The sequence below is a fragment of the Pogona vitticeps genome, chromosome 1, assembly GCF_051106095.1.
Source record: "Pogona vitticeps strain Pit_001003342236 chromosome 1, PviZW2.1, whole genome shotgun sequence".
In the NCBI taxonomy this organism is placed as follows: Eukaryota; Metazoa; Chordata; class Lepidosauria; order Squamata; family Agamidae; genus Pogona; species Pogona vitticeps.
The window spans coordinates 43075837-43103338 of record NC_135783.1 but is presented as its reverse complement, the minus strand read 5'-3'; the positions used below and the strand labels follow the sequence as shown (position 1 = coordinate 43103338).

At 41.6% G+C, this 27502-nt stretch overlaps 1 protein-coding gene and 1 long non-coding RNA gene across 2 annotated transcripts in view; one reads left to right on the top strand and one right to left on the bottom strand.

The window, feature by feature from the left end:
- Window positions 1–27502, bottom strand: part of LRFN2 (leucine rich repeat and fibronectin type III domain containing 2) — a 330651-nt gene that overhangs the window by 239598 nt on the left and 63551 nt on the right. The gene's annotated exons all lie outside the window — the stretch shown is intronic.
- Window positions 24184–27357, top strand: LOC144585828 (uncharacterized). The gene is made up of 2 exons (XR_013540393.1): window positions 24184–25564; window positions 26182–27357. It is a non-coding gene; the product is annotated as an uncharacterized LOC144585828 (long non-coding RNA).

Below are 27502 nucleotides of genomic sequence, written 5' to 3'. Positions count from 1 at the left end.
TTTTCATTATGAAAATGGCATCTAGAGCAATATCCAGCCGTTTGCAAAGCATTATGTCTTTCTACCTCCTTGCTTGGAGGGACAGCTAACCCCATTCACTGTAATGAATGCAGTACACTGCTTACATGCTGATTCTGTCCCTCCCTCCCCACACATGTATAAGTGGCAGCGGTTTGTGGCTTTTGATGCAAAACTTGTTTTTAATAAATGTAGAATAATGTCCTGGGGTGCAAATATCAATACAAGCACCCCCAGGTTCTAACTTTTGAACTTCCAGCTGACTTATGACCCCAGTCCTTTTAATAGGCCGCAAGGAACTTATATATTATGCCAGCAAGGGCCTGTCTACCCATGTGGGGTTGGGTGGTGTGGGAGACTAACTGTTATTTTCCCTATCTGTCTGGATATTGATTCATTTTTCCTCAGAATGTGCTTCTTCCTCCCTGGTGGCCCCTGATGGAACTGAGTCAGCCAGATAGAGCCATAAACCATTTATTTTGACATTTCACCCAACCTATATTCCTCATGTTTCAGGGTGTATCTCTGAGTGAGAATGTTTTGAAATGTGTGGGAGGATATGTTGAAATTCTATAGTCTTCAGCGTGTTTGATATTGTATAATGTAATATTGCTGGGAACTGAGTATTTATCTGTTTATCAGATCTATATCTTACCTTTTACTCCAGAAATGGAACTTAGAAAGGCTCCAGGTATTATTAAATACAAAGAAAATCAGCACTAAAGAAGATCAACAATGAAAACAAATTTAAACTAAAAATATAATGTAAAACCGTTACAGCCCTAACTTTACAACAATCCCCTAAAAACTTATAAAATTAGAGCACCCTGCTGGTAACAAGCCTCATCTGTAGCAGCCAATTGACAATAGCTTGCCTGAATAAAATCTTCCTGCTGGTAGAAAGATAATAGGGAAGAAGTTAGCTTAGCTTCCTTTGTGGTGGATTCTAAGACTGAGGGTAGCAATTGAGAAAGCCCTTTTTTCACATCCATACCAACATGCAGTTAAGACAATTGTCTCTTTTTTTTGTCCTTTATTCCAGTGACTTTCAACTTTGTGTTTTCCCCACCAATCATTCTGTCAAAGTCTAAGCATAGCAGAAGCGAGCTTACTTTTCCCAAGACGGACATATATATGTTTAACAGCCATTATATAAATACAATTTATCAGTTACAGTAAGATGTAAGGACATAAACATTGCAGTAATATTGTGGCAGTAAACACCAACCAACCAAAAGAATAATCCCATTAGCAGCAGAAACTTCTAATGAAACTGTGGAGCATAAATCTTGGCTGGTATAGCAACCATAAAAGGGAAAGATGCCAAAAATGGCACAGAAAACCGCTAAAAGCTGTGACATGCAAAGACAAACGCAATGAAATCAAAAAGCCATGCTAAAATATAAGGAAAATAATCAGTTAATCAACAAAAGTAAATGATATCCTCCCCCCTCAACAACAACCTACTTTATTTTTCCGTGTATAAGACTATACTTTTGTCTAAAATTTTTAGACTAAAATTGAGGGTCATCTTATACACGGAAGTAAGCTGAGGAGAGTACAAAAACAAGTGGAGGGGAAAGCAGGGATCAAATTGTTCCTGCAGGGCTTTGATCCCTGCTGTCCCCTCCACTTGCTAATCCTTAGCAAAAGGAAAGCAGAGATCAAAGAGGTGCAGGATCTCTTTGATCCTTGCATTCCCCTCTGCTTGCTAAGTCCCATGGGGCTTAACAAAAGGAGGGGGAAAAGAATCAAAGCAGTCCCGTGGCTGTATAAGGGGGAAAGGGATCAAAACAATCATGCAATTGCGGGCTTAGTACGAAGGAAGAAAGCAGGAATCAAAGCGGTCCTGCAGTGCTTTGATCCCTTTCCACCTACACTTGCTAAGCCCCACTTAGATTTCTTAATTTTGGCTTAGAAAAGTGGGGGGCATCTTATACATGGGGGGTCAGTGGTGGAATGCCCCACATCACTCCTGTCCATCATGGGGAGCTCAAGGGGAGGAGCCTATGACAGGACAGAAGGGGCGGAACAAAAAGAACAGTTAGAGAGTTAGCTAGACAGAGGAACAGTTGGAGAAAAGAGGTTGTGTTTTGAGATAGGGAATTGAAGAGAGAGAGTTAGGAGATTGAATTGGCCTAAGAATTGACAGAGATTGGAAAGTCAGAATGCTAAAGAGAATAGGTAAGAGATAAAAAATATAGGGAATAAATAGATAGTCAAAGAGTATTGTTAAAGTGAATAAAAACACATACAAACGAACTTGAAATCAAGTGCTATTTAATAAATGATCCTAAACATATGTGATTTACATCTGTGATTTGCATAACAACTATAAGATCAATAAATCTGTTGTACTGGTAGCACGTGTCTAAGATACATCTATTTGGTATTGTGGGAAAAATACCTGGCAGCAGTGTGTAAAGAGGAAACGCATCCAGAGGGTGAACCTGTGTTTAAGGGAGAAACAAACAAGGGACATCGGGTGGATGTGACAGCATCTTATACACTGAAAAATACGGTAGTTGTGCTGCTAAAGTCCAGTGTACCAGTCACAACACTGATTTGCCTCTCCCTGTTTCAGTTCAAATGACACAATGGGTCCAAGTGCATTTCTCCCATTCAGACGCTCCCCATCCATTCTCCTCATTCTTGGCCGCTAGATGCGATAATACTGTGCAAGCACAGAACACATGCAAACACCTTTGTATGAAGCCAGTGCCCTGACACCAGGGACGAATTAACAGAGTGGTACTCAGATGATAAAGTCTCCTCACATATGACAAGCTCTCTCTTCCTCCACAGAGGAAAAGAGTGTCCCCATGCCCTGAGAATTGTTTCCTCACCTGCAGAAGCACAGCAGAGATTTCAGTTGTCACCGAGAGATCAAGTTATCCCATGCTCTCTATAACTGATGAGCATGTTTTTGTATTCATGGTGATGGGTAAATACAACCAGGTGCCATACTTGTCATGCCAATAAAAACTACTACTTCCTCCACAGTCACAGGATGGATATGAGAGATGGAAAAATTCAGGCACAACTCTCTTCCCCCCCCCCATGGTGTGAAGTGCAGACAGAATTAAGTGCTCTATAACAGAAAAATGGAAGCAGGAATTGGAGGCATATCCTTATTTGCAAGGCCTTGTGAACTGCCTTATCATTTGGGAGAGCAACGCATAGCTAAGCATGAGGTCTGAGGTGGAGAAGTTCTTTTGAAGTTGGAGACTATCAGTTTTATTGGACAGGAGGGTGCAGCATACACAAGTGCATGAGAGCAAATAACAATCAGAGAGCAAGAAGTCACAAAGCCAAACTCAAATATCACAAATGGATGTGTTTCTAAATCAAACACACTCTGGAGAAGAGAATGAAACAGATATCTTGAAAACTGGAGGAGGTTTCAAGATGGTGATGAAAACTGTGTCAACAACAGGTGAGCCTACAGTCTTTTGTTAAGAGGGGGGGAAATGACATGAATACTTCACTGGTGAAAATAACCTTAAATTTAGTCTCCTGTACCTATGAGAGTAAAAGGGATGTGGTGGTGCTGCGGGTTAAACGGCAGAAGCCTCTGTGCTGCAAGGTCAGAAGACCAGCAGTTATAATATCAAATCCACGTGACAGAGTGAGCTCCCATCACTTGTCCCAGCTCCTGCCAACCTAGCAGTTAGAAAGCATGCAAATCCGAGTAGATAAATAGGTACCACCTTGGTGGGAAGGTAATGGCTTTCCGTGTCTAGTCTACTCTCTTTGCACAAACAGGGATGAGCACCATGCCCTAGAGTTGGACAAAACTGGGCTAAATGTCAAGGGGAACCTTTACCTTTACCTTTACCTTACCTATGAGAGTTCACTTCAAATGATGAAGACATTTGAGAATGTTACCCATTCTGCATATCCTTGACATGCCATTTTTTCTTTCTTTCAAGGACTTCACAGTACAGCACAAGGCTTGAACACAAAGGGAAAATATGTAGTTGCTAAGGCAACTAGGAGATATTTTCCTGTCTGCTTGTGCCAGAAGACTGGGAAAAGTTACCCAGTTGCCTAAGCAACAAAGGAACTTGCTGAGAAGACAAGTTGCCTTTTACTTCAGCTCTATGTTGGTTCACTCAAAGTCTTGAGCAGAATTTTGTCAGGTTCCTGGTTTGTTCTCAACAGGATACTAAGGAGTTGAATCTCCTCAAGTAGTTCATTATGATTTGTTTTATCTAGTACTTCCAGCTTTCCTCCTCCCAATCCTGCACAGTCTACACGAAGGCCAGCCAACAGTTAAGCAGACTGAGGCAGGATTTCAATAAATGATTTTAGTTTTATGCACAGGGAGAGTTGTTTGTGGAATTTTCTTTTGTTGTTTAGTCATTAAATCATGTCCAACTCTTTGTGACCCCATGGACCAGAGCACGCCAGGCCCTCCTGTCTTCCACTGCCTCCCGGAGTTGGGTCAAATTCATTTTGGTAGCTTCAATGACACTGTCCATCTATCCCATCCTCTTTCGTCCCCTTCTCCTCTTGCCTTCACACTTTCCTAACATCAGGGTCTTTTTCAAGGAGTCTTTTCCTCTCATTAGATGGCCAAAGTATTGGAGCCTCAGCTTCAGGATCTGTCCTTCCAGTGAGCACTCAGGGTTGATTCCCTTCAAAATGGATAGGTTTGTTCTCTTTGTAGTCCAGGGGACTCTCAAGAGTCTCCTCCAGCACCACAATTCAAAAGCTGTCACCCTTCTTTAAGATCCAGCTCGTACTTCCATACATCACTACTGGAAAAACTATAGTTTTGACTATGCAGACCTTTGTTGGCAAGGTGATGTCTCTCCTTTTTAAGACGTCTAGGTTTGTCATCGCTTTCCTCCCAAGAAGCAGGGGTCTTTTAATTTTGTGGCTGCTGTCCCCATCTGCAGTGATCATGGAGCCCCAAAAGATAAAATCTGTCACTGCCTCCATACCTTCCCCTTCTATTTGCCAGGGGGTGATGGGGCCAGTGGCCATGATCTTAGTTTTTTTTTTTTTTATGTTGAGCTTCAGACCATTTTTGCACTCTCCTCTTTCACCGTCATTAAGAGGTTCTTTAAATCGTCCTCACTTTCTGCGATCAGAGTGGTATCATCTGCATACTAGAGGTTGTTGATATTTCTTCCGGCAATCTTAATTCCGGTTTGGGATTAATCTAGCCCTGCCTTTCGCATGATGTATTCTGCATATAAGTTAAATAAGCTGGGGGACAATATACAGCCTTGTCGTACTCCTTTCCCAATTTTGAACAATCAGTTGTTCCATATCCAACTGCCACCTAGAGTGGTCTTAACCGACCAGATAGGTGGGATATAAATAAAATAAATAAATAATAAATAAATAAATCCAGTTCTAACTGTTGTTTCCTGTCCCACATATAGATTTCTCAGGAGATAGATAAGGTAATCAGGCACTCCCAATTCTCTAAGAACTTGCCGTAGTTTGCTGTGGCCCACACAGTCAAAGGTTTAACAGGTGGAGGTAGTATGGAGAGGCAGGTAAACTACACTGTCCATCTTCTCGCTTCACCATGAAATGCTAAGCACAAAGGTCTGAACAGACAGTGTAAACATGTTCAGTTGAAGACATTCTGTTTTGATAAGCAGCAACCTTGAGAAGGGTTGCCAGTTACAGAAGTGCTGTAAACATGTTCAGCTCCATGAACTCACCATATCTGTGCAGCTATTCATATTGAGCACACAAAGGGGTCCAAGATTTTGGAGGGGGAATGTGCCCAAGACAGGGCAGCTGCTCTCATGCCCCCACCACACTTGTGTTTCGAACCAGATGCCTGAATAGCTCTACAATTTTTTACCTACTTTTAAAATTCCTAGCTTAATATTTTGAAGAAGTCTCAAGGGTATTTGGTAGTTTAGTTTTTGTTTCCACAATATGTTTCTGAAATATGGTTGCTTTATTTGGGACACTTAGATGCAACTGAAAACAACCAACACTTGATTTTGGAATTAGAAAATCATTAATACACTTTCAGTATTCCTCCTGAAGTGCTAGAGCAGCAATATGGCACCCATGCCAAGTATGCCAACTGGGGCATTAATGTATGTGTCTTTGTCTATATTATATTTTTACGCCACATTTGCTCCAAAAAATTCCATGGCCAGAATCCTGTTGGCAGTCTCAGAGTAAATATATTGCACCAAATATTGAAAGACAGGCCAACAATTATGTAAATCCCATTAATTTAATTACACTACTCTATTTGGGACTACAAAAAGGATTCTGGCTCAGGTGGCATCCATGGGGTTCCTCCTCTCTACTTATAACAGTATTGTGAGGTAAATCGGGCTAAGATGGAATGAAAACACCAAGGTCAGTTTGTGAGTTTTATGAATCAATGAGAACTTGAACCTGGATCTCCCAAGTTTCTCAACCTTCTCTTCCCACACTAATACCATCTTACAACCAGACTTGAACACATTTTGCTGATGTGCTAATTCTGCACATAGTCAGAGGAAACGCTTCTCCTGTCAGAAATTCATGCCTCCCAGTAAAAGAGCAGAAATCCCATTGCTTTGAAGGGGAAAAGTTTCCTCAAATCACTACAAGGATTTAAAAGAGAGAAAGAAAGGCCTATAGCTGAGAGAAGAATTTTCTTCTGAGCTTCTGATGAGTACTCCTTGAGGAAAAGCACTAGCTGCTTGGAGAGAAGATCATTCCTTTTGCCTCTAAAGAGCTGTAATGAAAGCTCCCTGGCTCACTGAGTTTTATAGAAGCTTTATGGAATGCATGTACACTGAGCAAGGTTAGAAGCGGATGCTGTAATTCAGGATGGGTGGTCTTTACCCTAAAATATGAGATTTTGGCAATGGTCAAGTTAAAGCCTTCCTAGCAATCTCAAAAGATGATAATCCATTTACCTTGAGAAATTTCTAGGCAATTTTGGTGGTGCTCTTCATATAAACACTGAAGAAGGGAAGGGTTATTTTGGGGTGTTGCACCTAGGGTTCTTCTGGAACATCATCTCAGTTGTTTTATATGATCAGACATGCAGGAAATATCCCAGAAGAAAATCTACCATACCACCCCCACCCACCCCCGCAAGATGTCTGCAATTTGTGTTAGTCTCAGTTAAGCATCTACTTTGGTATTGCCAGCATCTTTATGCCCAACCAGAGTGAGAGTCAGAAACATGGAGATACATTTAGTTGAAATGGTAAAAGTGAAGGAAGTTGTCAGTGGGTTGTATTTCAAAAAGCTTTGGTGGTGTCCAGAATAATCTCCCTGAACCTCAGAGTACATTGCAGAATCTGACATAAATTTCATGGATGAAGGCTGTGGATGTTTTAAGACCTACATCAGCTGGCAGATGGAAAAACCATGGCACAAAGAAGATTGGCCCCAATCCTCCAAGAGATCTCTTGATCGTCTTCAGAAAAAGAACAAGGAATTCTGACTCCCAGTTTAACAGCAGCAACAATGAAGCAAATGCTTCTTCTCCATTATATCACTGAAATGAAGATGAGGCAGGAAGGGGACCAAGAGTGGATTTTTATATGGAAGGACAACAAGCCCACTTGCAATCTGGTTAGGGTTGCCATATGACCCACTTCCCCCTGGATTTTAGAGGTCCTATCCCATGACCATTTGGACCATCATCTGGCCTGGATCCCAAGCTTTTGTTTTAGAAAAAAAAAGTAAGGGCATGGCTACACTGCAATTTACCCTGCAGTTTGCTCCAGATTTAGGAAGGTTAAAATCAGTGTATTTTCCATTGATATATAGCTAATCACAAGTACATTGGGTCTTTTCTCATGGACATTCACTCTTTTTAGTTCAGCCAGTAGGGACTAGTTGTTTTAGTTTGATTAGTTTTGTAGGGGAGGTGGTTGATAGCAATTCTGCCTGCATCCCTCTTTTGTTTTGTTTTGTTTCTGGCACATGTAATTGCCTATATTGGTCCAAGGGGACAATGTTGGACGTATCCTAGAAAGAAGTTGATAGTAGGGCATTGAAAAAAGGCAAAAAGCAAAGCAAAGCATGCTGCTTATATACCGCCCCATATTGCTTCAAGCACTCTCTGGGCAGTTTACAAGTTAATTATGCAGGCTACACATCGCCGCCCCCCCCCCCCAGCAAGCTGGGTACTCATTTTACCAACCTCGGAAGGATAGAAGGCTGAGTCAACCTGGAGCCGGCTACCTGGGATTGAACCCCAGGTTGTGAGCACAGTTTTGGCTGCAATACAGTGCTTTAACCACTGCGTCATGAGGGTAAGGAAGTGACATAGTGCTAAATTTATATAACGTTCTGAAGCTGCAGCACTAGTCTGACATCACATTATACTGGAAAGGCACCAAAAAAAGTGGAGGAGAGACAAGAAGCACTCACTTGAGAGGGATATTCCCACTAAAGTGTGTAGCACTGCAGGGTATGTCAGTATACCCTTTGCTTTATATTAAGAACCTGGCCCTCAATTGTCTCCTGCCTCTCCTGCAAATAATGTTTTCAAATTGTGTTTTTCTGATATAGTGCTATGTCAGCACTGACGCTAAGCACTGAAATTTTACAAGTTATATCAATTCATTGCTATGTGACTTGCCAAATATATATATATGTATATAAGTGGATAAGAAGGCAATGGCAATGACAAAGGAGGATGTGTGACCTGTAATCCCAGTAAGAACTGCAGCAATTTGGTGTGTGGTGTGAACTCTTACTCCAAAAATTGCCCAGGGTAATTAAACATGCCATATGAATGACAACAGCAATTAACTGCTATGGAAAACTTCAAATTAACCAAGGGGAGCCTCCCTGTCTAGTTGCACCCTAATTCTCTAGCCTTCAAAAAACAGGAGATACAAGGCAAAATGTACAGTTAATGTTCTGGCTTATTGTTTGTGAGAAACAAGATTTTCTGTATTAACAGCCAATGAGTGAAGCCCTCCAGAGAATCATGAGTAAGTATTGCAGTGTTAAAAACACATTGTTCTTTTGCAGGTGAAATCTGTTGAAAGAAATCTGTTCACAGATGTGCCTGCATTGTTTCAATGAGAATGATACACACAAAAAAAGAAATCATGTCATGGCAGTGAATGGTAGGTGGAGATTATGGGAATGGTAGTTGAAAAAATGATTTATTTATTTTTAAAAAATCTGTGACACGATGCACCTCACTACATTCCCTTTGGCATGGAGTTGAACTTAATTACACTTATGGTTTACAGCATTGAATTCAAGTTTACTTCCTCCAGGCTTCTGGGAGCTTTGCTGAGAATGAAGTACTACCCTGTGGAAAGGTAGTACTGGCAAAAGATGGAGCGCAGGTGAGGAGAAAGGAGAGGAATAGAAGAGGGCTGTTACTTACCTGCAGATTCTTTTCATCACTAATGTTGAGCTTATGGTTACTGTGAATTTTAAATTTCATCAAACAGGTTTCTGGCATTGAGAACATGCAATATGTATTTCTCTTGATATGCTTTTCAAAAACCTTCTTACTCATATAATACATCCTAATAAATTAAATGGGGGCTATCCAGTGTGGTTTAAAAAGATAATGGACTAGGACTCAGGAGACCTAGGTTTGATCCCTAGGTCTGCCATGGGAACTCACTGGTGGTGGAACTGGTACAACCAAGGTTGATACAACCAAGGTTGGCATCAGCAACAGTTTGTGTCTTTCTGCAGCTGCCATAGAGACCTCCCAAAGTGCAGCAGTGCAGAGAAAAGGAAGAGGGGCTCCCAACCAGGGAATCAAAAGCACGACATGGAAATATGGGTCTGAGACACAAGTCAAGTCCAAGTATTTTTTTTTTAAAATCCAAGTCGAGTCCAAGTCAAGTCAAGTCACTTGAGTCAGATTCAACCATGGCTACACTGTGCCTGTCCGTGCCACATGGTGTCCACCATGTTAATAAATTCACTTCCATTCTTGCCTACTCTTAGAGTTGCTGTAAGTAAGTTCTGACTTGACAGTAGATAACAACAACAAATTAAATGGATCTTACACCTTAGCAAACATACATAGGAAGTTGATATCCCTGTACTCACCATGCGGCTGACATTGGCAGACTTACTTTCTTGGACTCTTATCTCCCAGAATCTCCAAGCCAATATGGTCAGTGATCCCTATGCTCTCCTGCCAGAGTTACAATCATAACTACAACCATATCTTCAACCACTAACTAAGGAATGTGTGCTTTGATGTGTGCTTCAACCACAGTGTTTGTGTGTGTCTGTGTGTGTTCTATGCTATCAAGTCAGAACTGATTTACAGAGACCCTAATAAAGCTTTCAAGGGAAGTGAGGTAATTAAGGAGTGATTTTACCAGCTGCACACACCCCCAGTGAGTTTCCATGACAGACCCACGCAGGGTTTTAGTGTATAACTGTTGCAACATGTTCTACTGGTAGATCCTGAAGTTGTGATAAAAAAAAGAAAACAGTTGGACCAGTGAGGTGATCAGCTATGTGGGCCCATGTGCAGATACAGCAGGCCCGGAGGAGGTGACAGAACTAGGTAGGGAGGTGATGGAGGCAGTGGGCAGGCTGTGGGGCTGCAAATCCAGTGCCACATAGTGCCAGATCAGAGCCATGTGGCCCCAGATTGTCCGTTCATAGTGATGGAGGAAGAGGAGGAGGAGGCAGGACCATGGAAGGGAGGCAATTGGAACAGTTGGAAGCGGGTGGGGGCAGGCTGTGGGTTGAAATTCCAATACCACATAGCACGTAGCATCAGATTAGAGTTGTATGGCACTAGATCACCCATTTGCAGTGATGGAGGAGGAGGAGGAGGAGGCAACAGGACCAGGTAGGGAGGTTTGGGGGGCAGTGGGAAGGAGGTGGGGGCTAGTCATGGTGGGGTTTAGTTTCCTCTCCCTCCAGCCACAAACGTTTTTTTTAAAAAATAGACCAGTTTATGATTTGCTCTTTAAAAAGTTCAGATGCTTCATGGGTATCCACCATTGTTGTGATTTATGCCCATCTCTGTTTGAAACTATAGGGCACCTCCTTTAGCAGCATACAAAGGAATTACAACTGTGTGCAAGGACGTCTGTGAGATTTTTGTCATCCTTCATATTAATTGTCTTTTGTTTCTGTAGTTTTTGAAAGCAACATATATATTTTTGAAACTTTGAGATGAGAAAAACCACTTGGGCAGAATTCTGTTAGGGATCATAAAATGTCGCTCTGGGCATACTCTGCACAATCTCCAGTTTGTGGTCAAATGTGTCACCAGGTATACTGTCAGAGCACATGTGCAAACTCACACATGATCAGAGGCACAACCATAATGGATCTTGAACTATACCAATGAAGCATCTTGATACAGATTGGGCTGAGTATATCTCACTCACGCCAAGCTATTCATAAGGGTAATTTTATTGAACAACCCAAATTACAATATATAGAAAGTGCTTATATTGAGAAATAGCAAAGACTAAACAATAGAGTAAATAAGAAACATGAGGAAATATAGACTCAGAAGAAGCAAGCTTGCATGACTAAGAGGGTTGTGAGATTCAGGTTGCACTGCAAATTCCATTTCAAAGAAAATTTCTGGCTTGCTTGATTCCCTTCAGCAACTAAGAAGCCCTTTTTTATAGATAACATGCCACAAACAAGTGGCTCCTAGATCAAATCAAGCCTGAATTATCTCTAGAGGCAAAACTGCTGAAACTAAGGCAGCCTTACTCTGAGCACATTATGAGAGAGCAGGATTATCTGGAAAGCACAAATATTCTGGGGAAAGTTAAAGGCAGCAGGAAAAGGGGAAGTCCAAATACTAGATGGTTTTCTCCCTAAAGGAAGCCACACAGTTAAGTTTACAAGAGCTGAGCAGAGCTGTTGAGGACATTTTTGAGATCACTAATTCATCGGATCACCATAAGTAAGCAGCAACATGACGGCACATTAACAACAACATGTCACTGTATAACACTGTAGACAGTCTTTAGTTCTTGGAAAGAAACAAATCGAATAGTAACTATTTTCTCCTCACAGCAATATTTCTCTGCAAAAGGGTCTTTTTCCCTCATTATGTGTTCAATTTTTATGGAAGAAACAGCATGCTGTGAAGGATTGTGCAGATTGGCATTTTCCTGCATGGCATTTGTCTGGAAAGAGCAGAAGAAACTCAAAACTGCAGAGTATAGGTACCATTCTGCGCTGAATGGCATCCTTCTGGTGCGGAATTTACCCGGCAAGAACAGAAGAAACACCAAGCTGTGCAGGGTTGTTACAATTCCTGTGCAGAATTCAACACAAAGGGCATTAAGGCTTCCTAAAAGGTGGCACTTTCCTGCACAGAACAATGGGTAAAAAAAATGAAAATAAATAAAAGGGAAATCGAGAATCTCATTTTCTCTGGAAGTCAGAATGTCTTGTGATGCAGGGAGAAGTCTTGGCAGGGAATCTCTGTATGGTGAGACTCAGAAAATCGCTCAGCATAAGAAATGTTGGCAGCTGCTCATCACATCTGTAGTGCAGACTACTACCCATGTATTTACGTCAACCCAATAAGCAAAGGGTTGAAATTGTATGCAATAACACCACCCCCACCCTTCCTTCTCTGTGTCCTGAGACTCTACTTTGTTCCCTTGCAAGCACTCAACACCATCCAGATGATAATTCAGCAGCCTGGCTGCTCTTACCCTCAGAGGATGAGGTCAACCAATTTCAAATGCATTTAAGAGCACAGCCAAATATTGCGATGTGGAGTTTAATACTCCTCCTGGATCAGGATTACATTATATCCTATTCTTGCTCTTATGCATCCAACTACTCTCTCAGGTAAATTCATCCCCTGTGCACATTCTCTGTCATGTGCACTCTCCCTCTTTTTTGCACATTCACAGGAGTGGCTGTTTTCTTTCATGTGGTCACCTGCACCCTGTCACTCCCTTTTCTGCACACATGCTGTCACCTTCTCACTCGTGCATGCACTCAACCCCTTTCTCATGTATGTCCCCTGCTCTCCCTCTTCTATGCACAAGCTTCCCTCATACACCCTGCTGCTGTCTCCAATGCATGTGGATGCTTGCCTGATCCCATCTCTTCTTTTGCACTCTCATGCCCACCCACTCTTGCTCACGCTTTCTCATGCGTGCATGTGCCTAAGTTCTCTAATCACCCATCTTCCTGCCCACTCTTGTTCTCACACCCTCACACATGCCTGCTCTCATTTCTCTCATATGCCTCCCTGCCATCACTCTTTCTTGCACACCTGTCTAAACTTACTCTCCCTTGCTGTTCTCCTTCATTCCCATCTCCGTACAAACCACCTCCATAAAGAAAGATATCAGGACATAGTAGTGCAAAATTAGCCACTCATGTGACCCATCTCTGTCTGTTCTCACTGCTCAAGCCATCCCACCATCATCAGGAATGAGTAACAGGCAAACACTCATTACCAAAATAGCTCATTACAGCCATAGTTGCTACAAACAAATCAGTTATTTCCTTCCAGCTTGCTACTGTAGAATGTAACCCATTCCAAAAGTAACTTGTTAACACAAATTATCTGTTGGCTCTAAACACATGAGGAGATGCCAAATGGAAGCTGTAAGTCTCCAGGACATTATAAGGCTTTTTGCTGTGATACTTTGTTTTTGGTTTTGGAGTTTGCTTTTTCAGCAGTGTACCACAGCAACTGGACAGTGAAGAGAGAGGAAAAAGACTGATTTATTCACAAAATAAGGTCCCAAAGAGAGCTTTATGGATGCCATAGAGTTCCAGAAAGATAAATTAGTTCTAGATCAAATCAAGCTTGAGCTAGAAGCAAAAACAACAAAACTGAGGCTGTCGCACTTTGTGCACATCATCAGAAAACAAGGCTCTCTGGAGAAGATATCAATGCCTGGAAGAGGTGAAGGCCACTGGAAAACAGGAAGACCAAATATGTGATGAATTGTCTCTGTGGCCTTGAGTTTGGAAGACTTGAAAAAACCTCTTAGTGACAGAACATTCTCGAAATCACTCATTCATAGGTTGGGGATGACTTGACAGCATATAATACAGCCACTCCTCTCAAACAGAAAAAGCTTCCTTTTTTGGCCAGTTAACTGAGACTGTTCTGCTTGAGTCGTTCCATCTCTGTTATCTTCACTCTACAGGCAATTTGCCAAACATATTATAAGGAACTACTTCTCTCAGATCTGCAGAGTCTTCCTTAAAGAGCTAGCTTGGGAGAAGGATAAGACCTAGGGATGAAGAAGACGTTCATTTCAGCTGGGATTTGATAAGAGTTTATCAGAATTCTTCACAAACTTCTTTACATTCAAGATAGAAAGAGTTGTGCATTCTCTTTCCACAATGATCAACGAGCTACCTATGGGAGTTCCAAAAGCAGCAACTGGGCACAATAGCAGTGTCACACTTGATTTCTCCAGTAATTTGTATTCAGTGGTGTTCAGCATCTGACATTGGAGGTAATATATAACTATCATGACTGTGGCCTTATTTCCCTCATCATTAACAGAGATAAGATTGAAGTCAATTGTAACAAAGGTCTTGGGAGAATAAAGTCCCTTTTGCAACTAAATACACTTTCCTTCTTCCCTTTCTGGTAAATTGCAGGCAAGGCTTATCGCTAAGCGATAGCCTATTGCTACTTATAATGCCATCTGAGGTGGTGGAAAAGATTAAATTGTTTGCCTCTTGTTCCTCTCCCCCCAATCTCTCTTTCTTCCTAATTCTGCCCCATTGGCTGGAGCTACCTATCAGGCTAATACCTTTGAACACCAATGATGCCAGCACAACCATCTAGCCCAGTCTTGTTCACTTCTGTCTCATGAGAGACAGAAGTGTGGTGTAGTGGAGAGAGTAATGTGTTAGGACTCAGAAAGACCTGGGTTCAATTCTCTGCTTGGACATGGAAATTCACTGGGTAGGCCTGAAAGGGGTCAAAACCACTCGTTAAATACTTCACTTGCCTTGAAAGCCCTATTAGGGCCTGTATAAGTCAGTTCTGACTTAATTGTGCATAACAGCCACTCATAAGACAGTCTAAAGGAGAAGCAGTGGTGGCTTATTGCTTTGGTGGCACTTCAAAGATGAGATGAAAATAACAGCTTCGGGGAAGCAAAAGGGGGGAAAGAAGAAAAACAAACTCCCCAGAAAATAGTGCAGCCACAGGTCTCTGATGTCCATCAATCCTAGCCCGTAGCCACCTACATGTCCGACACCTCTATTCTCCCATGCATGCACACATGACCCCTTCATTCAAATCCCACCTAAAATATCTATCAGAAAATCCTCTGTTTTTGCTATGGATGACTTTAGTCATTTTCTCAAAGCATGAGGTGCCCTGATCCTTTAATCCGGCTGACTTTTCAATATGAAAATTTCCATCAGGAAAGCTTGTTCTCTGAATGTCTGTCTCTACCCTCCCCTTCCTCAACATAAAAAACCCCAAATAAATCAAAACAGAAAATCCAAGCCTAGTTGAGCTCCGGAAGGTTTCTGCTTTCTCTTTCTCATTCTTTTTCATCACTAAAATAATAATAGCTCGTATTCAGTTTGTACCCTTCACCTTGCCAAAAAATCTCTGAATGCTTGATGTGCTATGAAGTATAATGTAGCAGCAGCCATAGTCTGGAACGCGGCTGTGTTAATCAGCTTCCAGACTGCTGAAACAGGCAGAAAACTCCTGAGGGGTAGCACAAGGGAAAGGAATTACTGTACGTTGTGGTTCTTTAGTCTTCATGAAGAAGCCAATTCAATGGTTAAGCAGGATAGCTTCCAACATGAGGAAGAGTCTTCCGTTTACACAATGGACTAAGAGAGAATGTGGTTTAGTGGACACAATATTGCATTTCAGAGTGGCCTAAGGCATTTTTCTCCCTGATGCTGTGCCCTCCCACTCCACAGACAAAACCCAAGTGGAATCTTTGTTCAATACCACCAGCTGGAAGACGGCATTATTCAGGACACCCAAAGGCAGTCTCGGGGGCAAGGCTAGCTGCATAGCTCACAGCTCGCAAGTCCAAAAGCAAAGCCCTGTTCAGTTGTTCAGTAATCAGCTGCTGGAAGTGCCTTACAGTAGGGAAGGCCCTGCTGGCCTTAGACTGGGAAGACCTGGTTTTGAAGCCCCGTGTGCCTCAGCTTCACTAGAGCTGGAGGCCATTAACATCACAGGGTTGTTTAGAAAATAAAAGGATAACCACCAGGCGTTTTACTTTGAGGTCCACAGAGGAAATGCACAATACAAATGTGACAATATAGCTAATAAACAGAATGCATGGTCAACCTGCAGCAAAGATGGGTGAATTTGTCCACTTCAGCTCTGTGCCATTTTCACATGTGTTTGGCCACAGGTCTGTTCCATCCCATTTCTTCATTAATCTGCTTTTATTTTTAATTATCTTCTAAAATGGCATTTAAATACAAAATTTAAAAAGGACTTTTCTCCCAAAAGTTCTGTCAGAGGTACAGGTCTTATCAAGATTCTCAAAGGCTGAATTATTGCAACAGCCTTCTTGACAGGCTGGAATCACTGACCCATAAGGTCCTTTCCAGCTCTGAAGTTCTAAGATGGTGGTGGTGATGATCAGCACCCCAAGCAGAGATGTTTCAGACTATCATTTCCTAAGTTATACTGGTGTTCTCTTTCTTGTTTTTTTTTTTTTAATGCAGAACAACATTATAAATGTGATCTGTTCACCTAAATCTGCAGTAATACATCTCACTACTTCATCTCAGGATTCCACCAGCTCACACCACGTCATTCAGTAAAGGTCAGATTTCAGTTTTGGCCATTTCTGTGATTTCCATGCAATCTTTAATTTTACCAAAAGGGTGTGGCATTTAATCAGTCAGAGATCTATGACTCTCATGAATGCTGTGGCGGAAGGCCCATGTCCCACCTGTCCGTCATGTGGATCTCTAGAGCTGGAGGCTATGAGAGGACAGGAGGGTGGAATCAGAGAGACAGTTGGGAGACGAAGAGTGAAGGAGGGAGGAGGTTAGGAGAGTTTTAGGAGAGAGAAGGCTACACCTGCACAAGCTGATGAAATCATCAGCCATGAGCTTTATGATTTTATATATTTTTATACTGTTTTGTTTTATTTTGTAAGCCGCCCCGAGTAGACATGGTCTAGAGGGGCGGGGTAAAAATCAAATAAATAAATAAATAAATAAATTTCCTGCTCATTAAAGTTTTATTATTACACACAGACACACTACATTCCAAGGCTCCCACAGGATCCCTTTCGACCTGGAAAAGCCTCTGGGAATTTCTGCAGGCATAACTACAGGAACTTGTGTGGGCATAACGTTATGCAAGAGGATTTCGCTCATTGTGAGCTCAACAAAATATTTATTTCCCAGGAGCAATAAGAAGTTGCATTGCCATTTGTCCCTATGTAATGAGGAATTATTGCTAAAATTCATTTCATACATGTATGATGCATGTGTGAAATCCCAACTTCTAGAGGGAATTTTTGACACTTTCAATTAGATAGTTGAAGTTCACAGGAAAATAGTACATGGCCTGTCAACTATTCTAAGAGGTTAAGTGTTATCTACAATTTTGAAAAACAAATAAGCAAATGGAGGATGTCCGAATACATATTTCATTTTATTAGAACATTTCACTCTTTAGATACAGATGAGAGATCATTGCCATATACACAATATTTTACTATATAAAGCTAGCTGTAAAGAACAGACTTTTGATGAGTAGCAGTGGTCATATTTTGCTGAGATTTCTGTATCTTAATCAGACAGTAAACTAGCTACAGTTTCACCATCATAGTTTAAGATGGGACAATAGCCTGTGTCTGTTGTCTATTGTCATGTGCCTATCGAACTATTACCAGAAAGATCCAGGTTTTTAAAAATCTTATTTGAGGAAAAATAAATAAATAAAAATGCCTCCTCCTCAGGGAGCTTAAAAATTTACACACACATACACTTTCTCTTATATTCATTTGCTGCCTGTTCCTCAGAACTTCAATTAAGCTCTTCCTAGATGAGTGACACCTGTCAGTCAGTAACATCATGGATCAACTGAGAATTTCTCAGCTTGCCTAGCAAAAGATGAGCAGAGATTTGGTCTGTACTGCAGGATGGAGGGACCTTTTTCTTAATAAGGACATGAGCTAGTTTCTCCTCACTGTCTGCAGCAAAGGCAGAATGGCATGAAGAAAAGAAAAATATTCCCGCCTTAGCTACATCAAGGTGACGAGCAAAGAATATTCCTTTTGTTCCCCAAGTTCCCTTTGATTTCAAGGTTTAATTCTCTTCTTTTCTGAACAGATTCTATGTGGACTTTCTTTTTAATATGAATGTTGTGTTGGGGGGGGGAATTGCAAATTCTGGACCTTTAAACCACTGGATTCATGCTCACAAGAAAAGCAGTGTGGTGAATTGCATGGTATCAGTACACATAAATTTCTCTCTACTGCAGATGTTTGCTGGCTATGCATGGATGTCTGGAGAGATGGGTCTATGAGATGATGCAACCTCAGGAGTGGAGTTACTTGCGATAGCCCCATCTCTGCTCCCATGGCAAGATCATCTACATTTGATAACAGTGGATGGATGGGCCGTGTGTGTGTGTGTGTGTGTGTGTGTGTGTGTGTGTGTGTGTGTGTGTGTGTACCATCAAGTGGATTCTGACTTACGTTGACAGTTTTCAAGGTTTTGTAGGTAGAGAGTACACAGGAGTGGTTTACCATTTCCTTCTTCTGAGGGCATTCTTGGATTGTGCAGCTTGCCCAAGGTTGTACATCACCAGAGGCACAGTGTGGAATTGAACTTTCAACCTCTGGCTCCACAACCAGAACTTAAACCACTGAGCTACGAATTATCCAACCAGCTCTCTGGGTTTTAGTCTGCACATTATGGATGTTATTCAAGATGTTGAACATTTGAGGGGTGAGATTGAAGACCTCTGATATCTCCTATAAAGTGTAGACTAAAATGTTGAGTGGATTCACTGCTGGCCCCATTGTAGTCCACTGTTGCTACTGCCTGAATAGTGCTATAGATGGGGCAGAATCCAAGATCTAATGTGGGAATGCGGTCTTCCAGATTTTGTTGAGATGCAGTTCCCATGATTCTTCAACACCAGTTATGCTGACCTGGGCTATTAGGAACTATATTTCAACATAACCTGGAAATTCTACACATTCTTCATTCTTGTTCTAATACATGGAAAACTTTGATTGCATTGAGCATCTTGATTTTCAACAGCTCCCTATGAAAGCTTTGTGCTGAACAATGAGTCATGCAGGTGATACAAGAACTATGCTGGTAAAAACAGCAGTGGCAGCTTGCCTCTGCTTCCCAACAGCTCATATATTATAGCCAAAATGTGTTCGGCTGCTTTTTACGCAAAACAAAACACATCCTACCTGGAGTACAGAGGTTGTCCTCAAATCTGTGCAGAAAAAATATCATTTTTCCTGCAAGCTACATTTACAGGTATAAGATTCTGAGGCTGTGACTCCATCAAACTGTGCAAACCTTTGCACCAGTATTTGATTCCTAAGCCTGGGCTAGAGTGCAATGGGAGGATGTCTGGAAAATATAGTTGGATATCCCGTGCATTGACTAGGATGATCATGTACAGGTTATGTTGGATCTTGATGTACAGTAAATAAAGCTGACAGAAAAATAAATCAATTCATTCAAAATGGGGTTTTGGAAGAGATGTTTAAAGATGTCATTGATCACCAGAAAGGAAAATAAGTGGGAGCTACATCAAATCAAGTCTGAATTCTCTTATGAGATGAAAATGACTAAGCTGAGGGTACTGAATTTTGGCCACATCATTAAAAGACTCGATTCAGTGGGAAAGGTAATACTGCTGGGAAAAGTTGAAGGCAACAGGGAAAGAGGAAGATGAATCATGAGACAGACTGACTCAATAGAAGAAACCATGGCTTTTAGTTTGCAAAACCTGAACCCGGCTGTTAAACATAGGACTCTTTTGAATGTCACTAATTCATAATGTACCTGTAAGTCAGAAAAAACTTCACACCATTTGTTACATCATGTTACTTTTTTGTTCTCAGATAAAGCAATGAACTCCCCCCCTCACATATTGACGATGTTTAAATGCACAGGCACAACTGCTTCTTTTCCCTGTGCTCTGCCAGAAGCCATACCGTTGTCGACAATCATGGCAAAAACAACCCTATTAAAAGTAAGTGCAACCATCTGTCAGCCCCCAGAGAGAAAAAAGAATTAGTTAAACTCTGCACGTTTCCTTCGCTTCTGCAAGGAATGATGAAAATAGAATGATGCTCCTTCCATCCCCCAGTCCTGATGCCTTGCTATTGCCTTGCTTGGCATCTGCAGCCTGATGGTTTTAAAGGAAAGCAGGAAAGAACCAATGGTTTCTAAGTTACAGGTTGGTGGAAGAAGGGAGAAGTCCCCACTACCTTGACATTGGGGTGTCCCTTCCCTTTAACATGCTGTAAGTAACTTAGCATTGCTCCTTTTATTCCTGTTTCAGGGTTCACCCAACCTCCCCTCTCCTGCTGAAAAATGTAGCCACACTGTATTTGGCCAGTGGGGGTGTAAGTGACAGACAAACACATAGCAAGGTGGGATGGGGCATCTTGACCTCTCTTGGCTTTTTTCAGTGGCCATTTGTTCACGTTAGGTCACTCGTCCTTCTTCAAATGGGAGTCTTTAGTTCATTGATCTCCTTTGTCCAGGATGGATGGCCAGTCATGAGGCTCCATCTCCATGACAGCCATCAGCACATCTGCATGCATGAAAATCAATGAAGGATTCTGTAGTCACGTCTACATTTATCCTATCTTATTCTGCATTGAATTCTTGGAACAATAAATGTAGGTTGTTATTTGATCAAACATTGGCCTAAATAAATACTTTCAAAATGATTGCTTCTAATTCACAGCTATAAGTTCACCCTACTAGCCGCCTAGAGTGGTCGAAATGACCAGATAGGCGGGGTATAAATACAATAAATAAATAAAATAAATAAATAAATACTAGCCTGTTCCACTTTTCTAATGCAGTTGCTGCAGCTTGCTGCAACTGGATCTCCACACAAGTAAGGAAAACCTCTGAAACAAATAGAAGGGAGGACAGTAAAATCATGACAGTAGCTGTGTGTATTGGGGGGAAGGGAGCACTCATAACAGCAACATGTGTTAGAAGCAAGTCATACCCTAAGTCCTATCAATAGACAATTCCACAACAAACAAATTCAAGGAGGATCATGATGACTCATGTTAGCATGGTAGGAACCTATGCTAACATTGGTCATGACTAGGACTGTGTTCGACTCATACATGCACCCAGAATTCTCTCTCTCTCTCTCTCTCTCTCTCTCTCTCTCTCTCTCTCTCTCTCTCTCTCTCTCTCTCTCTCTCTCTCTCACACACACACACACACACACACACACACACACACACACACACACACACACACACACACACACACACACACACACACACACACACACACACACACACACACGTCATGCAAAAATTTTTGCCTCTTCTCATCTTTTCCCCTCCTAACATGTGGAGAAATGCTATATATAAACAGGGATGGGGCTTCTATATTTTTGGGACTACAGCTACCAGAGGTCTCCAGGAACTCCCCCAGACTGAATTCTGAGGGATTCCGCTTCCAAATTATAGAGCTTAGTCCTACCCAGCCACTTCATCCATCTGTCTCTGTCATTAGAGAGACTCATCATGTCCAAGATGGAGTTCCTCGGCAAGCTTTTAGAAATACATGAGAGGACTTTGGTTGTACAGTTGAAACTCCCAGAATACTGGCTGGGGAAATTTCTGAAAGCTTCTAGGGGCAGTAGTCCAAAAATGCAGAAGTCCTATGCCTGAACATAAACATGTCAATTTACATAGTATATTGTTATTACGTTGCCTGTGTATGAATGGTTGCTTGGGGGCTGACTGTAGACTTGGAGCCCTATTTGGTGAAAACGACAAAGTTGCCACTGCCCATGGGTTGGGCAGGCAGGAAAAGAGTTCAATACCACCTTCTGTACACCTGTGCTATACTTCATATCGTCCTCCACTCTGTTTGATATGAATTGCTTTATAGGCATTTGGTACTATTTTTACTTTCTAACTCACAGGTTGTGTTACCAACATACAACTTACAGAAGTAGAGTTTTACTTTCTTGCTTGATTTTCTAAGAACTGGATGATGACAATATCACAATTTCTTGGCATCAATAAAAAGAAGCCAAACTGTCTCAATATGCTCTATAAATGCTGCTAACCATATCACACATGCACATATTCCAGTTATGTTTTCTGTTTCTGACATCCTTAGTTGTTTTGTAACCACTCTTATTGAGAGAAGAGGCAGAATTATGTCACTGACTGCTAGTCTCTCTTGCCACCATTAGTAAATTCCATGCAAAATCAAAATGTTCTCCATTAAGTACCTATACTTCAATGCACTATTAAGATATTAATAGGATTGAGTGGAAAATTGTGCTTAATCATCAGGCTAATTATATACAAGCCCTTCTTTTTTCAGCCAAAAATGAGTTTCAATATTTGTGTTCCAGGAAAGGAAAGGGAAGCATTCATACATTGATTGATTGACTGATTAGTCACAACTAGTGGTGTGGGTATTAGTACAGAGGGATTCGAGGTCTTTATATTTCTTTTAATCTGGTTCTTTTCTTGTTCATTTGCAACACATAGTGTTTTAAGGCTAATCAAGTTGAAGCATCAATGAATCATTCATAGAGATGGACAGATCAGTCATTTTTAGGTAGATGTCAATTGTGCACAAGTTCATATACTTTTTCTGTATCAATCTGCATTTTAAAATGAAAATAAAACATAATTTTGAAAGTTCTGTGTGGGTGTTTGCAGAATATTTGCATGGGATTCTGCACAAAATGCTCACTTTTGTACCCACTGTACTGAACAACATGGACTTTTATTCAATTCTATCTTAAACTGCACCTGTTCGTACACTTTTTTAAAGCCAAGAACCAAACTGCACAATTTTTTTAAAAAAGTAGAAGCCAAAATATAACTGTGTTGTAATCCAGATTAGTACGATAAGCAGAAATCAAGTGTTGTTGTAGGTTTTTTTCAGACTATTTGCATGTGTTCTGGAGGTTTTCCTTCTTAACATTTTGCCAGTCTCTGTGGCTGGCATTTTCAGAGGACTGGCAAAACGTTAGGAAGAAAAACCTACAACAACCACCGGATACCGGCTGTGAAAGCCTTCGAGAATGCACAGAAATCAAGTGTGTTCACAGACCAATCAAAATCCATAAGCCTTTGTCATCATTAGCAAGTGGATGATGTTGCCACAGTGGGAACAGTAACAGAGGGAACCTTCTATGTACTACATTGCTTGTCTTGGAGATACACTGGGTTGGCTATGAAACCTCTGATCTTGCTGGAAGTACAGTTCAAAGAAAAGAAGAAACTCCCAATAAAATTGCATGATTCAGAAGGGGGGGATGGACACCACCTTAACCTTATTACCCTATCTTTTGTACTGTAATGTATTTTATAACTTCTCGTAGGACAATCCTATACATATCTACTGAGATGGGGATCTTACTGATTTCAATGGGGCTTGTTCACCGGCAGGTAAGAGGGTATAGGACAGCATAAAAATTAACAAATTATATCCAATATTTGTGAATGAACCAGAAGGCTCTTCATCCACCTACTGTCAGTCTCTATGCTTTCTTCGGGGTGTAATCACAGAATGCCTCCCCTAACCAGTTCTGTATTATAAAAGTGCCAGTAGCTTAAACAGTCTGTCCAGCAGGTCTTGTGTTGCCATTGTTTTCTCTTATTTTTTACCAGGCTTAAAAGCTATCTGAGCAAATGTTTACTACTCGCCTTTTCATATCATTTTAAGCCAGTGGGCTATCTGACTGTGGAGCCAGAGGATGGGAATTCAGTTACCCACCATACATCCCAGAAGAGTCATCCTGTGTGGCCTTGGACAAGCAGCAAAGTCCCAGGGCACCCTCAGAAGATGGGAACAGTAAACCACTTCTGAGGACTCTCTACCTAGAAAACCCTGAAAAGGGTCGACATGTGGCAACACTTTCCAGAGTTTCCTAGGTATAGAATACCCAGAAGTGGTACACCATTCCTCTGTTTTGAGAGTGCTCTGGTATTATGTAGCTGGCCCAAGACCACACACGGTGACTTATTTACTACAAGGCACAGTGGAGAATCAAACTCTCAACCCCTAGATGCTCCTGGTGCGCCACCTGAACTATCAAATTAGCTTATATTTAGTTATATGAAATTTCCTACCCTGTGCAAGCTGGTGAAACTGTAATAAAACAGAATATAAAATTTTAAGGTCCTGAAAGAAGTTGTTTTTTTTAAAAAAAGAGAATCAACAATATAATAAAAACAACAGGTGGAGCGAATAAGGGGTGGAGGGGGGATTTTTATTTAATAAAACACCTGCCTGGACAGAAGGATTTTTGCTATGTGATGAAATGCCATTATGCCTGAGCTATCCAGGGCATAGTATTGGCAATCTGGGCACAGTCACAGAGAGCATATTTTGTCTTATCACCATCATCTCAGCCTGTATCTCTGTTAGATTTTAGAGCCAGACCAGACATCATAAAAGGATGCTGGCCAGGAACCATATACAGCTTTCAAAGTCATCACCAACAGAAACAAATTGGTAAGTTGTAGAGCCTTTGCAGGACAGTGTAATATGATCTCATAACGGACAACCCACTAGCATTTTCACTGCTGCATTCTGGATCAATAGTCGTTTTCAAACACTTTTCAAAGGTAGCACTACAAGCAGCACATTGCATTTGACCAATCTAAGTATAATATAAATAAAATAAAATAAATAATAAACCCCAGAGTCACTATCTTCAGATATCACTTCGTTAGGAATGGATCCATTTAGAGCAATGAGGAGAGAGTCACTCCTGGGTACACTCGCTAACCAGATGCAAAGGCAAATCCAGAGGAACTCACATGCTATCACTTGAAAAGGATGCTTTTCAAGGGAAGCTTCTTTATCTTACCTGGGCTAAGTTTCAGGGGCATGAGGCACAGTTCTGCATCAGAGCACATGTTTGCACACAGAAGGTGTGTATTAAATATTCAGCCTCTCCAAGCAACACATAACAAAGATCTAACAAAGAATGCTACTTGCAAACATTGGGTAGCCAATAGTAGGTTAGATGGATAAATACATTGATCTGACTTAGAGATGGACACAAACAGGAAAAACAATAAATCACGGTGTTTTGTGGTTACCCACAAGCCACCCCTGAACCCCAGGAAAAAAAAAATCAACCATTTTTGGGTTTTGTCGTGTCTTGGGATTAACCTTGCTGTGTCCTTCCAGGTTTTCGTAGTAGCCTGGTGGATGCAACAGCAGCTGTTACGGATAACTTCCCTCCCTGCAATTAGCATGGATCTGGGGTAATTGGGGTGCGGGCGGAAGCCTTCAACGAGAGGCGGGGGTTTTATGTATATATATATGTGTGTGTGTGTGTGTGTGTGTGCATTCTTTTTTTATCCAGTAAAGTTGTGTGGAACTACTGCTGCGTGTGACTCTTATTCGGCATCAATATTCCACTATCCAACAGGTTTGTTTTCCTGGTTCGTGCCTAGGGGAACCTAATGTTTTCACCCCCTCTGCCATCTCCACCCCCCTTCCCACTGTCACCTCCTGAAACTGGGCCTATCAGCTGATTGGCTGGTGCATGCACAGAGAGACAGCTGGGCTGGCTTCTGGAAGGGAAGACAGGCTTGTGTCTCTGAAGATGGTGGCAGCAGAGGGGGTCATGTAGGAGGCAGCAAGACCATTTAAGGAGGTGATGGGGCCAGCAGGAAGTGGGCAGAAGGCAGCTCAAAGAGGGTGGGGGGGATCCATTTTGCCAAAGCAAAATGAAGCACTGAGGGGGCGAAAAGTTGGTGGTTTGTTTCATCTTGGCAAAATAGCTTGTGTAAACCAAACCATGAACCAAACCACGAACCAGCCCAGATCACGGTTTTTTTGTAGTTCGGGGTGTGTGTGTGTGTGTGTGTGTGTGTGTGTGTGTGTGTGTGTGTGTGTGTGTGTGTGTGTGTGTGTGTGTGTGTGTGTGTGTGTGTGTGTGTGTGTGTGTGTGTGTGTGTGTGTGTGTGTGTGTGTGTGATCTGACTTAATATACTGTCCCGTGTTTCATATAATCTTGCGCTTCTGTGAACTCTTATTCAACAGATGATTCCATCATGGTATCAGAAGTATGTCTACACATTCAACAGTCTTAACAAATTTAGAACTTTTTTTAGAAAAAATTTTTTATATTGTTCATGTCTCCAGTCATTTAACAATCTGTTGTGGAAAATTTAAACAAAACAGCTCCTTTTTACAACTCCTTTTCCAGATCAAAGTTCCAGAGCAAGAATGATCTTATGTTGACTCTATGACATATATGGTCCAAGTCACCGTAGCCATAGATACGACTTGAAGCAATTTATTACGAAGGCAGCTGCAATTTTGTATGACACAGCAGTGAAAGGGAGTACAACAAGCCATATCCACATTGGCTTCTACCATGCTCTCTGTTTTGTCCAGTCACTGCAGCACTGCCAAATGTATTGTAAGAGGATGCATCTCTAGGCCAGATCATTACATGGACTGTGACTAGTAGCAGAAAAGGGGACTGAGTCATAATTCCTCTAACTGGTGGGGGAAAATATGGAACTTTGTGGAGACAGAGGGTATTATGCAGGATATCAACTCTTCTGCAGTCTTCTGAAGAAAGGCTCATAGCATCTCTATTTATTATGGCTGATGGGAATATCCATCAAAGAAAGTAAATTTAGCTTGCCAAGCAACCTACTCCGAATGGCTCTATTACATTCTGATGCTCTCTGCAATGCAGCAGATAAGGATCAAAACCTCAAGGAAAGGAAGAGTGTGTTACACATTTCAAATGATGCAACGATACTCTGTGCAGCCTACTGGTTCTGGGGATGACATCTGGCAAGTGTCCTTATTGAAGAGATCAGACACATCTACTGAACTTATTCATATAAAGATCTACACAAGCAGATCTGTGTGTCTTTGCTGTGTCAATAAATAAATAAATAAATCTCCCCCTCTCTGCTTCTGTTGCCAGTTGAGGGGGAAAAAAGTGTGCCCTGGAGCTAAAGCTCTGCTCATTTATTCTGGCTGACTTTGCATATTTGGAGAAGGGGGGGAGTCCAGCAGAAATGATTCAGAAGTAGGCAATTGAAGCTGGACGTTATCCAATGAGTTTCTATGGAGCTCTTTTATCTTTGTTCCCAAAGGGTTCCATTTACAAGGAATCAAACCTTTGCTGTTTCTTAAGTGTGCATGCACGCATGCACACACACACGCACACACGCACACACGCACGCACACACACACGCACACACGCACGCACACACGCACACACACACACATCCCCAAGTTGTTAGGGGGGGAAGAGGATGGCATGACAGTCAACTGAAATAAAATCATCATCATCATCATCATCATCATCATCACATGCTGGCAAGTCAGTTCTGACTTA